Here is a 15,398-nt window from a genome sequence, read left to right as displayed (position 1 = left end):
GAATGGAGGAACTTTAAATTATGTAGAGGGAAATAAGAGAAAGAGAGGGTATGAAAATCGTGGAATGAGTCAGACATCATTACCCTATGTACATGTATGATTACACAAATGGTATGAGTCTACATCGTGCACAACCATAGAAACAAAAAGATGTACACTACTTGTGTACAATGAATCAAAATGCAGTCTGTAAAACTAAAAATATAATTAAAAGAAAGTGGGGGAAAATGATGCAAAAATATTCTCATATTTTTTTCTTTCTGTATCTATTGAGAAGATACAGACAATGAAGTTTTCATTAAGAAGATTCTAATTTGACTTATTAATTCCCTTACAAAAAATTTTATAGTAATTGTGGATTTTATTTTAACATTGGAAATATAGACAAAGACAAACACATTTTGAAAAACTGAGGATAGAGATGCTAGGTCCTATAACAGGATTTTTAAACCTGAAACATCATTCGTAAACCACGAGTAACATACAGATATGCAAAAAGTCTTGACTTTTTGATGAAATGAACTCTATGACCTGGTATTATTGAAGAACTGTCAGAAACCAGTGAGATGACAACTGAGAAAAATGTCACAACAGAGATGGAATTTTACAGTGATTTTTCTTAAGGGGATACTAAAATATTGGGATTGAGTAACTTAACAAATCTCAAAGGAATATCAGTCTGTCAATGTGAACACACTTCTCTGATAGTTTTAGAAATATTAAATTCTATAATAAATAAAATAATAATCTATGAGGAAGTTCTGTTTGACCTCTGAAAATATATATCAGTGTAACCATCTGTGTAAATGAGGTTAAAAAAAAACTTGATCTCTAGATTTATTTCATTACAAGGGATTTTTAGACAATGTAACTAAAAGGATCATAGGTGTGTTAAGACAGTAATAGTTCATACAATGGTTTGCTAAAGATCTTATTTTAAAACCTAATCTTTGAGTTAAGTCCTCTTTCACTGTTAAGAGTCATAAAAATAATTCTCAAATTTCTAAGACTTTTGATTCATTGAATACCTAATAAGGAAATGCTGGTTTGGGAAGATAGGCAGCAGGTAGGAAATTCATCAGATAATTTTGAGGAAAAAAATATTTGTGGGTGTAGTCACCAAGACAAAAATTTGAACCTAGCAAAATTTATGGAGCACCTATTATGTACAAAAGAATGCACTAGGTGATGGCACTTACATATGTGTTAGTTTAAACCTCAAAACAGTGCACATTTATTAATATTCATTAATATGAAAATTTGTCATTAACATAACATAGACTGTTCCTCATTTCCTCACTTTGATTTTGATAACCAAATTTGTCTAACAACACCTTTGGTTGATAAAGAAACTAGATATCTACTTTGAATTTTTATTTAGATTACTAATAGTTAACTTATATACAAGTAAACATGTGATAAACAATACATGATATTTTAGGATTAACACTGAAACTCTCTTCATCATTCTGCCATTTGTACCCTTAACTGGGACTAAGGAAATTTGTGCATAGTAGACAATGTTGGAGGTACAACTTTTGTGAAATGCATGCACTCAGCTGATACCCAAAGCTATATGCCTTCCACCTGGGAATACCTTCTGAAAAATCCCTTCACTTTGTTTCTTGTGTTTAGAGAAATGAGGGACATTTTCTAATCTGAATGTTTTAAAGATGCATTTCTCATTTTATTTAAAGGGCTGTTTTACATACTTTGAATTGTATACTAACTGTAGCAGAAGGGATTTGTTTAACTCCACTCGTGACTATTGCATTTGGTTGACAATATGCATTTGACAATATTGCATTTGGTTGACTGGTAATTAATGTATCATATCAAAAGTTACAATGTTAGATACTTCAAATAGATTAGAAGCTTTCATGTGTAGGTAGGACAAATAATTAAAAAGTTACAGAAAGGGTAGCAGAATGCTTCTGCAAATAGCAATTAATGAAATGGGTGAAAGGAGAATGACTGAAAATAGGTATGGTAAGTTTACTGGTTCCCTTAAGGACACTCTAACTTTAGGACTCTTGAAATATTTGGTAAAGTTTATAACAGGTTTGAATTATGTCACCCATTGGCCCTCATTCTCTATATGGGAAGATTTCCTCCTTTACATAAATCCAAGAAGGTTTGGCAATGTTTACCAATTGTGGTCAAAGAAATTCAATTCCATGTGTCACATAGCAAACTACCCCAGGAGGACAGCAAATTTTATGTGCTTCTCTGGATTTACAAAGAGGCCTCTGTCTACCAAGGTACCAAAATAGGACTTCAACATTTGTAGATCTGGCAGAGCAGTAGTAAAATCTGTGCTAAAAAATAAAAAGGAAATGGTCACCATCACCTAAAAAGTTAGTGGGTCTTCTTTAAATAAACAGTGATGTCTGGTTTCTTTTGGAAAACTGGAAAGTGTAGCAAGACAGCTGTTAATGCTACGTGGTACAATGTCCAAATTTTCTTGTATTCCTTATTGTCTTTTCAAAACAAAAGCTCTATTGTTCTCTATTCTAAAAATGAAAAGGAAATAAAACCTAACCATGCCTCTATCAAATATTGGGAAATTAAAGATAGAAAGCAAAGGCTATATTTCCACTAACAGTGGTAGCTGATTTTGTGACTTAAACTCATTTTTGTGTGTATGTATGTGTGTGCATATGGTATTGCGTATGTGTATGTGTGGAGGGACATATTCCTTTGGAAGCAGGAATAGTTTGATGCTTTTTAAATTTCTGTTGTTCTGTTATTTATTCTAGTCAGTAGTATACATAGCCACAAGGAGGGAACATGGATTGAAAAAATACTTTGTAATTATGCTCCTAGAGTAGAAGATGAAAGGTCTTAGTGAAGTTGTTGCCTAAATGTAGTATAATGATTTCCACTTTCTTTGAGAATTGATTCATCTAGATGTTAAGTATTTCTCCTTGGAATAGAACTGGCAGAACATTAATGCACTTCACATTTCTACTTTCTATATCACAGCTCTGTGACATACCTTTACATGGCAACCCATTTCTTCAGATAAAGGCAATGCTATCAGGTAACCTGTATAGTAGGCAGTTAGGCAGGAATGGAAATGGTCCCTCCATCCCAAGGTCAGGGTAGAGGGAGGTCATTAGAGTCAATTATGAAAGTTGGAGTCTAGAAAGAAAGAATATATTTTGGCAAATGAGGATTTATAGATGTTTTCTAAGAAGCAAGGCCCTAGGATCAGTTTTAAAGTCTATTTCTGTATTTGTTTCATTGTCTAGATTTGCTTGTATTTTGTTCCATGGGTTCAAAATATTAGTCTATACCTAATCTACACCTAGTCTAGAACTAATCTGGGATATTAAGTGTAAATGAATTAAAGACATTTTCTAAAATGCACAAAACATATGCACAAAACTTTTATATGACGATATTGAAAGGAATATCTTGAAGCTTCACAGGGAATCAACAAATTAAATTGAATGCAATATGGATATTTTACATAAAAGGAAACTTCTGGAGCTTTGGACTGTCAACAGAGAAAGTCTATCACTTAATATGAGGATTTCTGCTTGGTGTGGTGGTGCATGCCTGTAATCTCAGTGGGTCAGGAAGCTGAGGCAAGAGAATTGCAAGTTCAAAGCCAGCCTCAACAACTTAGCAAGACCCTAAGCAATTTAGTGAGAGCTCTCATAAAATAAAATATAAAAGGGACTGGGGGGATGTGGCTCAGTGTTTAAACATCCCTGGGTTTAATCCTTGGTACTAAAAAAAAAAAAAAAAAACAAAAAAAAAAAAAGAAGAAGAAAATGAAAAAGGAAAAAGATTTCTAAGAAACTGTTTATATGAGTAATTGAAACACATAGTAATTTCTCCATAATATGTATGATAAGATTAGCAGGGCAAATAGAAGTGAGAGAAGAGAAATAGAGATGCAGAGCCAATTAGGAGAAAAGGAGAGGAATTTGAAAACTGGCTGTAGTGGGTGCAGGGATTATGCATAAAATCAACAGTTGTGAAAGAAAACTAAGCCTGGAAGATGGACTAGAGGAACTTTTGTGTCTCCAGGGGGGAAAGTGCCACCTGGAGAAAACCAGGGTCAATGTTTCTCCCACCCCTGTGGATCTTAATGCATTCAGTTTCATGGTGACATGCATGTAGTGAGTGCTCATGTGGTTTATATGGAAGGATACATAAATGACTAAAGATGGGTGAATGGGCAAGTTCCTTGCTCTCTTAGTGAGGTACTTTTGCTTGTGTTTCAATTCACTGGGCCCAAATCTAATGTTTTTCAACTCAGTGTGGGAACAGGAATTAAACTTATCAAAGGAAAACATTTGTACAATAGGCTTGTAGAGAAATTTAAGGTTATTGCTGTAAAGTACAAAATATACAAAATGCATAAAGACTAACAGGAAAAAGTATTAAATGATTGAAGGCATCTTGAGTTACATGACATTTGTATGGAGGCTATGTTAATTTAAGGGGTTTGCAGTAGAATTTAAATAAGGCAGTGCGTTTATTTTCAAAATGTTTTCCTTAAAAAATATTTTATGTCTATTATGCTAATTGTGGAAATTAAAAGGTGATATTAGCAATTCTATTTTAATATGAATTAATTTACATGGTTCTTAAAGTACAGTTTAAAATTAAATTGAAATATATTCACCCCAAGATTGCAATATTGCTATATTATGTGGTTGGCATTCAGAATTTCAGATATGGTGTATGTATTTGCTCACACAAAATCAATTAGAGTATTGAAATAATTGCAAGTCAGATATTGAATAAGAAATCACTTTTGCAATTTCCAGTTTAAGTTAGAAATAACATTTTTTTCTTAACAGATATATGTAAAAGTTATCCAATCCATTATTCACATATGAACATATAAAAATGAGACAGATTAATCTTTGCTTAAGAAAATTGTAGCTCTTGGAAAAAAATGGTGATGATATATATTTGGAGAGTTTTGAAAATGTACTATCCACTTTGTAGAGGTCCTTGCATTCTTTTCTGTCATGCTAGTACTTATACTCTTCAGAATTAACTCTAGATTCACTTCATAAACCTTGACTCATTTAGGCCCAATAAAATAAATCACCACTTCTTTCTAGTTTCTTTGTATGTATTCTCTGCAAGTATCTTTCATCAATAATTTGATCAGTCCTTAATATTTTGATAGAAACCATAATCTATAGACCTCTTAGAGAAGTATGCAGATTTTAGCAATATTATGTTTTCTATTCCATAAACACAGGATGCATTTTCATTTATTTGGGTCCCCTTCAGTTTCATCAATATTTGGTAAATTTCCATACACAAATCTTTTACCTCCTGTGTAATTCTGGGTACTTTATCTATTATGGTGGTATCATAAATGGGATTGTTTTTTATTATCCTTTTCAGTCATCCCACTTTTAGTGTATAGAAATGCAACTGATTTTTATGTGTTAATTACATGTCCTGCAACTTTGTTGAACTTATTTATTAGTTCTAAAAGTTTTTTAAGGGATTCTGTTTATAGAGGTATGTCATCTGCAAACAAGGATAATTTGCTTCATGCTTCATGATTTGGGTGGCATTAATTCCTTTCTCTTGCCTAAATGTTCTGTTGTACTGTTAAAGAAAGTGATGAGTGGGTCTCCTTGCCTTGGTCCTGAAATTTTTTACAGAAATAGAAAAAAATAATTCTAAAATTCACATGTAACTATAAAAGAACACAAATAGCCAAAGTAGTCTTGAGAAAGCAGATAAAGCTGACCATCTACTGAGACTCCTATCAGTGAGGACAAGTCTTTAAACATTTTGGTTCAAGTTGGGATTCATATGGAAGACAGAAAGGGCTAAGACTCAACTGATTGATGAAGGACTGGAAAAGTGAGCAGTGATATTTCCTAGAATTTGGCCATTTTTACATGAATCTCCTTTTGGTTTTAGAGTCAGAGTGATTCTCTTACAATTCAGTTAACTACTAGTAAATGCTTACAGTAACTTTCTACCTATATATGTACTATTAGCTGTTCTTAAAATGTTAGATTATTTTTATTAACAAAACAACTTATCAGAATCTTTTAGTGCTATCTTTATTGAGGGAAATGTGTTCTGAGTATCTTAGCCTGACTCATTTGAAACTCCTCATCCTGGTGTAACGTATCTTAGGACAACGTGACAAACTCTTGCTTCTAATGATAAAAGGTATAGATAAATTGACTGGATGTTTAAATAATATTGGCTTCATGTTGAAGACAAGTAATCCTAAACTCAGAAACTTTAGATGCTTAATGATAACACAATGGCAGGACTGTTTTGTACAACTACTAGATGTTTCCAATGACTAGTTGATTAACTGCTTGCTATAATGCTTTTCTTGAGTTTCTGAGACAATGAAAAAACAAAGAAGTTAGATAAGTAGATAGAAAGAGTCCCTACAACTCTGTTCAATCTATGATGACTAGACAGCATTTAAATTTTTTTTTCCTTTGAGCTGTAGGCCACTGGATAAAATGCTTGAACATATGCAATTAATTTTAAGGAAGCAATGATGCTCATACATTGGCATAAAAATTGTGAGAAGTGTAGTTAGTTAATCTCTATCAGAGGATTAATGCACTAATTAGGTTAAAGCTCCCATAACCCAATCATTAAAACTATAACCTTTCTTCCATTGTTTCAGACATGAGTTTTTGGGGGATACCTCATATCTAAGTCATAACAACCATATTACTATCAAGAAAATGGTTATAAAGTGTTTCCATGCTTACCATTTTGACAATAAAACCACCATCTAGGAGTTTTCTGAACTAAGACTATTTTTGTAAGTAAATATATACTCTTAGGAATGTATGAACTTTTGTGAAATTTTCTATTTTTGTTATGTTTCTGGCTAGTGTCTAAACAAAATTTAATGTTTGTAGCAGAGAAAAAAAATTAGCAAATTCTTTTTTAAATTGTTTTTTGGAGAATAATTGACATACAAAAAAGTGTGCATATTTAATGTATAGCACTTGACATATTTGAAGATAAGTTTAAACTGGTGAAGCCATCAAACCACCATAATTTCAACTTAGCTAAATCTTGAAGTAAAATTTTATATTTACTTTTAATAAAGAAAGAATGAACAGTCTCAGTAAGAGAAAGTATGTATTTGTGTGTTGACTGAGCCCAGGGCTCTCTTATGGTATGGAAACTGGTAAAAACTAAAACAAATTAATTATAAGTAGACTTTAGTGGTATTAATGAAGGAAGAAACTTTATATAAAAATATGATTAGTTTGGACAGGTAAAAATTAAGAAAGCCTGATTATAGTAAAGTTTCAAGATCTTTGAATGCAAAATCTGATTACTCCAGGAAAAGTAAGCATTTATCTTATCCCTTCTCTGACTAGGATGTAGAAGTTAGCCATAAAGTCATTACTTCCACTTTAACATTGAAAAATCATAGAATAAACTAAAAACTAAAGGTTTTCTTTGTAACTGTTAAAATGCTTGGATGCAGGGCGTAGGTTGGTTCCACTATCTAGCTATTGTGAATTGAGCTGCTATAAACATCAAAACTGATGAATGGTTAAAGAAACTGTGGTTTATATATACAATGGAATATTTATCAACCATAAAGAAGAATAATATTATGTATTTGCAGATAAATGGATAATATTGGAGAATATCATGCTAAGTGAAATAAGCCAATCCCTAAAAAATCAAAAACCAAATGTTTTCCCTGATAAGTGGATGATGATATATAATGGGGGTAGTGGGTAATGGGTGAGAGAAGAATGGAGGAACTTCAGAGTACATAGAGGGAAATGAGAGGGGGTGGGGTATGAAAAATGGTGGAATGAGACAGACATCTTTACCCTATGTCCATGTATGATTACACGAATGTATGAATCTACATAGTGCACAACCACAGAAAGGAATTGATGTACCCCATTTGTGTATAATGAATGAAAATGCAGTCTGTATAAGATTAAAGAAATAAATTTTAAAAATGCTTGGATGCAAGTAAGTCAAAATGAATTATGCTCCAAGAATAATTAGTCCTTCCTAAGCAAGTAGAAACTATGGCTCACTTTCATCTCTAGTGGTATTAGCATAGTCTAAGATACCAAGGAGAGCCATGAGACTGGTAAAAAACTGAAACTATTGCTGTAAAACAGAGACTCTACTAAAATTCCTCAAGTTCAAGCATGAGTTGGCAAATTAGACATCTGAGAAAGCATAAAAATCTTAGGATTCCCTGTCATTTGTAAATTGTCCCCCAGAGACTTTTTCTGACCAAGCAGCATCATGGAAAGAGAATGAAGCTAAAAAGCTGAGAAAAAAGACAAAGTCTTTTAGAGGAATGGATAAAGAAACTGTAGTATATATACACAAAGAAATATTATTCAGCCATAAAGAAGAATAATATTATGCAATTGGAATGGATGGAATTGGAGAATATCATGCTAAGTGAAATAAGCCAATCCCAAAAAAACCGAAGGCTGAAGTTTTCCCTGATAAGTGGATGATGATGCATAATAGGGGTTGGGGGGGTGAGGGATGAGAAAAGAATGGAGGAACTTTGTATTATGTGGAGGGATATGAGGGGGGGTATGAAAAATGGTGGAATGAGACAGACATTATTACCCTATGTACATGTATGATTATGCTAATGGTATGAATCTACATCATACACAACCATAGAAATGAAAGTTGTACCCCATTTGCGTACAATGAATCAAAATGCAGACTGTAAAAATAAAAAAAAACAAATAAATAAAATATTTTGATGGTGTCAAAGTAAAAAATTCTCAATTAAAGTTTATGATTTGTTTCTCTATGACTCATGGATTGATCATATTTTGATCATTGTATTTGAGGTACATATATTTATAACATATTTACATTTGCTTTTAGCAAAACGACATGTATGTACATGCCTTAATATTTTGTACTTTATTTCCTTGGTCATGTATATCTCTATCCCATAGAATACTCACCCCCTCAATTTATCATAATACCATTACTTCTATGCAACCCCAATTTCTGTATTTAGTCAGGCCTTCACAAGCAATGTGAGTTGGTACAGTCATCATTTCTTTCAATGTCTCTAGCATGTATCACTGTGTGGCACTATTTCACCATCTATATTAATGTCTTGCAGATGAAGAGATCGAGATTATTTCTTTTTTTATTTGTTCTAATTAGTTATGTATGACAGTAGAATGCATTTTGAAACATCATACATAAATGGATTAAAAGTTCTCACTCTTCTTGTTGTACATGATGTAGAATCACACCATTCATGTAATCATATGTGCATGGGTAATAATGTCCAATTCATTCTACTATCCTTCCTACCCCTATACCCACTCTGCTTCCTTTACTCCCTTCTGCCTAATGCAAAGTATCTCTATTTTCCCTAGTACTACCCTTCTAGTGTGGATTAGCATTTGTATATCAGAGAAAACATTCAAATTTGATTTTTTGGAATTGACTTATTTCACATAGCATGATATTCTCCAGCTCATCTATTTACCTGAAAATGCCAAAATTTCATTCTTCTTTAAGGCTGAGTGATATTCCATTGTGTATATACATATACCACATTTTCTTTATCCATTCATCTATTGAAGGGCACCTAGCTTGGTTCCATAGTTTTGCTATTGTGAGTTGAGCTGCTATAAACATTGATGTGTCTGTGTCACTGTATATGCTGATTTTAAGTCCTATGAATATAAATGGAGGAGTGGGATAGCTGGGTCAAATAGTGGTTCCATTCCAAGTTTTCTGAGGAATCTCCATACTGCTTTCCATAGAGGTTGAACCAATTTGCATTCCCACCAGCAATGTATGAATGTACCTTTCCCCCCACATCCTCACCAACATTTATGGTTGTTTGTATTCTTGATAATTGTTCTGAATGGAGTGAGATGAAATCTTAGAGTAGATTTGATTTGCATTTCTCTAATTGCTAGTGATGATGAGCATTTATTCATGTTTGTTGACCAATTGTATTACCGCTTCTGTGAAGTATCTGTGTGTTCAGTCCCTTAGCCCATTTATTGATTGGGTTATTTGCTTTTTGGTATTAAGATTCTAGGATATTAATGACCTATCTGAGAAGCAGGTGGCAAAGATTTTCTCCTACTCTCTAGGCCCTCTCTTCAGATTCTTGATTGTTTTCTTTGCTGTGAAAAAGCTTTTTAGTTTGAATCCATTGCATTTATTGATTCTTGATTTTAATTTTTTCACTTTAGGAGTCTTGTTAAGCATTTCCATTTTTCCCAGGACCCTATGTTGAAGAGACTATCTTTTCTCCATTTTATATTTTTGGTACCTTTCTTTAGTATGAGATTATTGTATTTATATGGGTTTGTCTCTGTGTCCTCTATTCTATACCATTCATTGGTCTATGTATCTGTTTTGGTGCCAATACTATGCTGTTTTTATTCCTATAGCTTCGTAGTATAGTTTCAGGTCTGGTATTGTGATGCCTCCTGCTTCACTCTTCTTGCTGAGGATTGTTTTGTCTACTCTGAGTCTCTTATTTTTCCAAATGAGTTTACCATTGCTTTTTCTAGTTCTATGAAGAATATCATTGGGATTTTAATAGGAATTGCACTAAATCTGTATAGTTCTTTTAGTAGTATGGCCATTTTGACAACACTAATTCTGCTTATCCAAGAACATGGAAGATCTTTTCATCTTCTAAGGTCTTCTTCAATTTCTTTCTTTAGCGTTCTGTAACAAAAGAGGTCTCTTACCTCTTTTGTTAGCTTTATCCCCAAGTATTTCATTTTTTGAGACTATTGTGAATTGGGTAGTTTTACTAATTTCTCTTGCAGCAGATTCATCCCTTATATATAGGAAGACATTTGATTTATGGGTGTTGATTTCATATCTTGCCACTTTTCTGAATTCATTTGTTAGTTCTAGAAGTTTTCTGGTGGAATTTTTTGGATCTTCTAAATATAGAATCATGTCATTGGCAAATAGTGATAATTTGAGATTTTATTTTCCTATTTGTATCCCTTTAATTTCTTTCATCAGTCTAATTGCTCTGGCTAGTTTCCAGTACTATATTGAATAGAAGTAGTGAAAGAGGGTATCCTTGTCTTGTTCCAATTCTTGGAGGGAATGCTTTCAATTTTTCTCCTTTAGAATAATGTTGGCCTTGGTATTAGCATAGATAGCTTTTACAGTGTTGAGGTATGTTCCTATTATCTCTACTTTTTCTTGTGTTTTGAACAAGGAGAGGTGCTGTATTTTACAAATGCTTTTTCTGCATTTTTTTGAAATGATCATATGATTCTTGTCTTTATGTCTGTTGATGTGATGAATTATGTTTATTGATTTCTGGATGTTGAACTAACCTTGCATCCCTGGGATGAACCCCACTTGATTGTGGGGTACTATCTTTTAAATATGTTTTTGTATGTGATTTGCCAGGATTTCATTGATAATTTTTTCATCTACGTTCGTCAAGGATATTGGTCTGAAGTTTTCTTTCTGTGATGTGTCTTTTGTCTGTTTTTGGTATCAGGGTGATACTACCTTCATAGAATGAGTTTGGAAGGGTTCCCTCCTTTTCTATTTCTTCTATTTCTTTCTATTGTTCTTCTTTGATGTAATTCTTAATTTGCATCTGTTATCTGTGTATTATATTCACAATCTTTCAATTGTCTCAGATTTTGATGTTTGATTTTTGCAAATAGTAGAATTAACATTTAAGAAAATTAATTCTAGAAGATAGTAAAATGGGGGCAATGAATTCTATATTATAGCATGTTGATTATATGAATATATTTTGATTGTGTTTTTTATCTTTTCTGATTTCTGGATATGTGAAAAACAAACATATAATAATAGTAATAAAAACATACTATTCAAAAGAGAAGCTTATTTGACTAGGGATTAGCTTCTTTTGGGAGGTGTACTGGGGATTGAACTCAGGGGCACTGGACTACTGAGCCACATCCCCAGTCCAATTTTGTATTTTATTTAGAGATAGGGTCTCACAGAGTTTCTTAGCACCTCACTTCCGCTGAGGCTGGCTTTGAACTTTTGATCCTCCTGTCTCAGCCTCCCAAACTGCTGGAATTACAGGCATGCACCACCACACCTGGTGGGATTAGTTTCTTTTGATTAACTATGACAATAATAACTTTTTCCCTCCTACCTATGCCTTCTTACAGTTCTTGCTGATCAAGATTTAATGGTGTTTCCCTCCTCTTTTCCAGAGGCTCTTCAAACATCTGGTTAGTTGTCTTCTAAAGCTTTATATGACTCCTGGCATAGAGAATGCTAAGATTGTTTACTGAAAACTTGTTGATGGGCTGTAGGTTGTAATCTTTTTTTATAGAAGTAATAACTTAAAATTTTCATTTTCATCTGTGTGTAAAGCACTTAGATAAAAAAAGATGGCAAAGGTTGAGTTCCAGTCTACTTACACTTATGTGTGAGAACATGTTTGTGTAAGTAGGTATTATCAGTCATTTATGGTCAATAAGTATCAGAACACTGTACCTAAACCAGTAGGGAATGGATAGAGGGAGGACCTGAAGGGACACTGGGGAGAAATTTCCCAGATATTTACATATTCTTCTTAGTGGAATTTGATGTAATTTGTCATTTTAGAAACTTTTTGATGCAGGACATGCCTGAAATAAACTACACCTCTGAATGTAATAATCCAGTATGTTTCTTCCATGGGATTTTCACCTTTATGTCCAAGTAACAGCAGTCCTAAACAGTGGGTAAAATAATGTTACTTGGTTCAGGCTCATAGATCCTATATTTCATTAATGACTGAAATGTGTCTCAATAGCATAGATACTGTGACAGAATCAAGAATCCAAAAACTCGCTGCCTGGAAAAAGCAATTTCAGTTTTATGAGGAAGTAGTCTGATTTGGGGTAAATCTCAAAATTATTGGAGGAATAAAGATTTTTTTTAAATAAAGGCACTTACTCCTTCCTTTTCCCTGACCTTGCTTCCTTGTGATTATAGTTGTCACGTGGGACAGCCAGAGCACTTCTTTCTTTTCCATATTTATCTTTTAATCATTTGACATGACAAAAAATTGTCATTAGTACTAGAATACTGAGACAGGATAATGGTTTGCCACTTTGAAAGGAAATGTCTCTAGAGCTTTGCCTGTGGGAGATCAGAGTCCTGTCAAAACATTCTATTCTGTAGGATTAATCTCTTAAATATGTTAGAATACTTCCATTTATAGAACTCTCCTGTGACTTGTAAGCAATGATATTCAGGTACTGACAAATGGATTGATAACATCTTTCCATGGCCTAATGATAGAAATAGAGAAAGCCAAGATAGGCCTATATATTTTTTTAAATTATTTTTTTTATTTCTACAGACTGCATTTTGATTCATTGTACACAAATGGGGTACATCTTTTCATTTCTATGATTGTGCACAATGTGGATTCATACCATTGTCTCAGTTATATAGGCATAGCTTGGGCTTTAGGGGGCCAACCCATTTCTTCTTTGGATTTTTCTTGCATCCTATCAATCTAAGTAAATCTATAAAATTTTAAGTGATATTTTTATAATTTCAAATATGAATAAATTGTTTACACAATTATTGAGGAGAAGTTTCTAATATGCCTAGGACACTAGCATTTGGAGACATATATTGTTTTATGCTATTTAAAAATCACTGTACCAGGTGTTATATAAAATGTAACCGAACTCATAATTCCACTAGGAAAAAATATTCCTGGATGCTTCTTGTTAACTAATTTCTGTTGCAATTAACATAAATAGTGTCCTTTTTCTAAAAAAAAAAAATTCTTATACTTTATTACAAATTACATTAAGCTCATTAAGCTTTTATTTTAATTAAAGTGACTGTCCAAAGATATTGACTAACTTCAATGATAAACTTATTGTAATTATAGTAGTGGAATAGAAACCACATAAGAGAATTGGTGGGCAACCATTTAGCCAAATTTTAAATTTATAAAGAGATTAAAAAAAGATTTTTGTTTTCATTCATCATGACCTAACTATAGACTTTTCCCTGCCACTGAAAAGAACAAAAAATTCTGGAAAACAAAACAAAACAAAACAAAAAAAAAAAAACACATGAAATTGTTACTTTCAGATATTGGACAACCTGTACAGTGGAAACAGAAGAGGCCATCCCTATTCTTACCCTAACTTTGTACCTGGAGGCACTTGTAAGCACAGGAAGGATGATCCAAGCAAAACACAGCAATTATGCTGAGTTGAGGAGATTGAAATCAATGTGCAGTAAGTCTAGGAACTGGATTTACAGGGAAGATTATGGAGATGAGGGAGTTCTGTAAAACAAGAGCTTCACACACTGGCATACACACCCACATAAGTCTGTTGCTGAACAGCACACACATAGGTTGAACTGCTCCTTAAGTCTATTAACTTTTGCCAAATATACAACTATGATGGGTAGATATATTAAACTTATATGTGTGGGTTTTTAACTCCATATAACTGTTAGGAAAAGAAAAACATACCAAGGCAAACCAAATTTTAAGGCACTAAAGAAAGCTCTTGGAAGTTGAGAGAATGTTGTCTCACAAAAAAACTCAAATAAATGGAAATCTTACTACCTTTCAAATTTTTTTTAAACCTGCTTTTTTTAAAATTTATTTTTATTGTAAACAAATGGGATATATGTTGTTTCTGTTTGTACATGTAGTAACAGCATACCATTTGTGTAATCATACATTTACATAGGGTAATGATGTTTGATTCATTCTGTTATTTTTTCCTCCCCCCCCACCACTCCCACCCCTCTTTTCCCTCTATACAGTCCCTCCTTCCTCCATTCTTGCCCCTCTCCCACCTCCCATTGTGTCGTCATCTGCTTATCAGTGAGATCATTCATCCTTTGGTTTTTTGAGATTTGGTTATCTAACTTAGCATTGATATTATCCAATTTCATCCATTTGCCTGCAAATGCCATAATTTTATTATTTTTTTTTTGGAAATGCTGCATTGCTATATTTTTTTTATTGTAAACAAATGGGATACATGTTGTTTCTTTGTACATGGAGTAAAGGCATACCATTTGTCTAATCATAAATTTACATAGGGTAATGTTGTTTGATTCATTCTGCTATTTTTCCCTTCCCCCCACCCCTCCCACCCCTCTTTTCCCTCCATACAGTCCTTCCTTCCTCCATTCTTGCCCGCATCCCTAACCCTAAACTTAACCCTAACCCTAACACTAACACTAACCCCTCCCACCCCCCATTATGTGTCATCATCCACTTATCAGCAAGATCATTCGTCCTTTGGTTTTTTGAGATTGGCTTGTCTCACTTAGCATGATATTCTACAATTTCATCCATTTGCCTACAAATGCCATAGTTTTATCATTCTTTATGGCTGAGTAATATTCCATTATATACATATACCAAAGACATTGAC

At 33.2% G+C, this 15,398-nt stretch overlaps 1 long non-coding RNA gene across 4 annotated transcripts in view; it reads left to right on the top strand.

Moving 5' to 3' along the window:
* Window positions 1-15,398, top strand: part of LOC124963974 (uncharacterized) — a 289,359-nt gene that overhangs the window by 46,333 nt on the left and 227,628 nt on the right. The window lies entirely within an intron of this gene.

The sequence above is a fragment of the Sciurus carolinensis genome, chromosome 14 (assembly GCF_902686445.1).
Source record: "Sciurus carolinensis chromosome 14, mSciCar1.2, whole genome shotgun sequence".
In the NCBI taxonomy this organism is placed as follows: Eukaryota; Metazoa; Chordata; class Mammalia; order Rodentia; family Sciuridae; genus Sciurus; species Sciurus carolinensis.
This window is presented reverse-complemented; position numbering and strand designations above follow the sequence as displayed.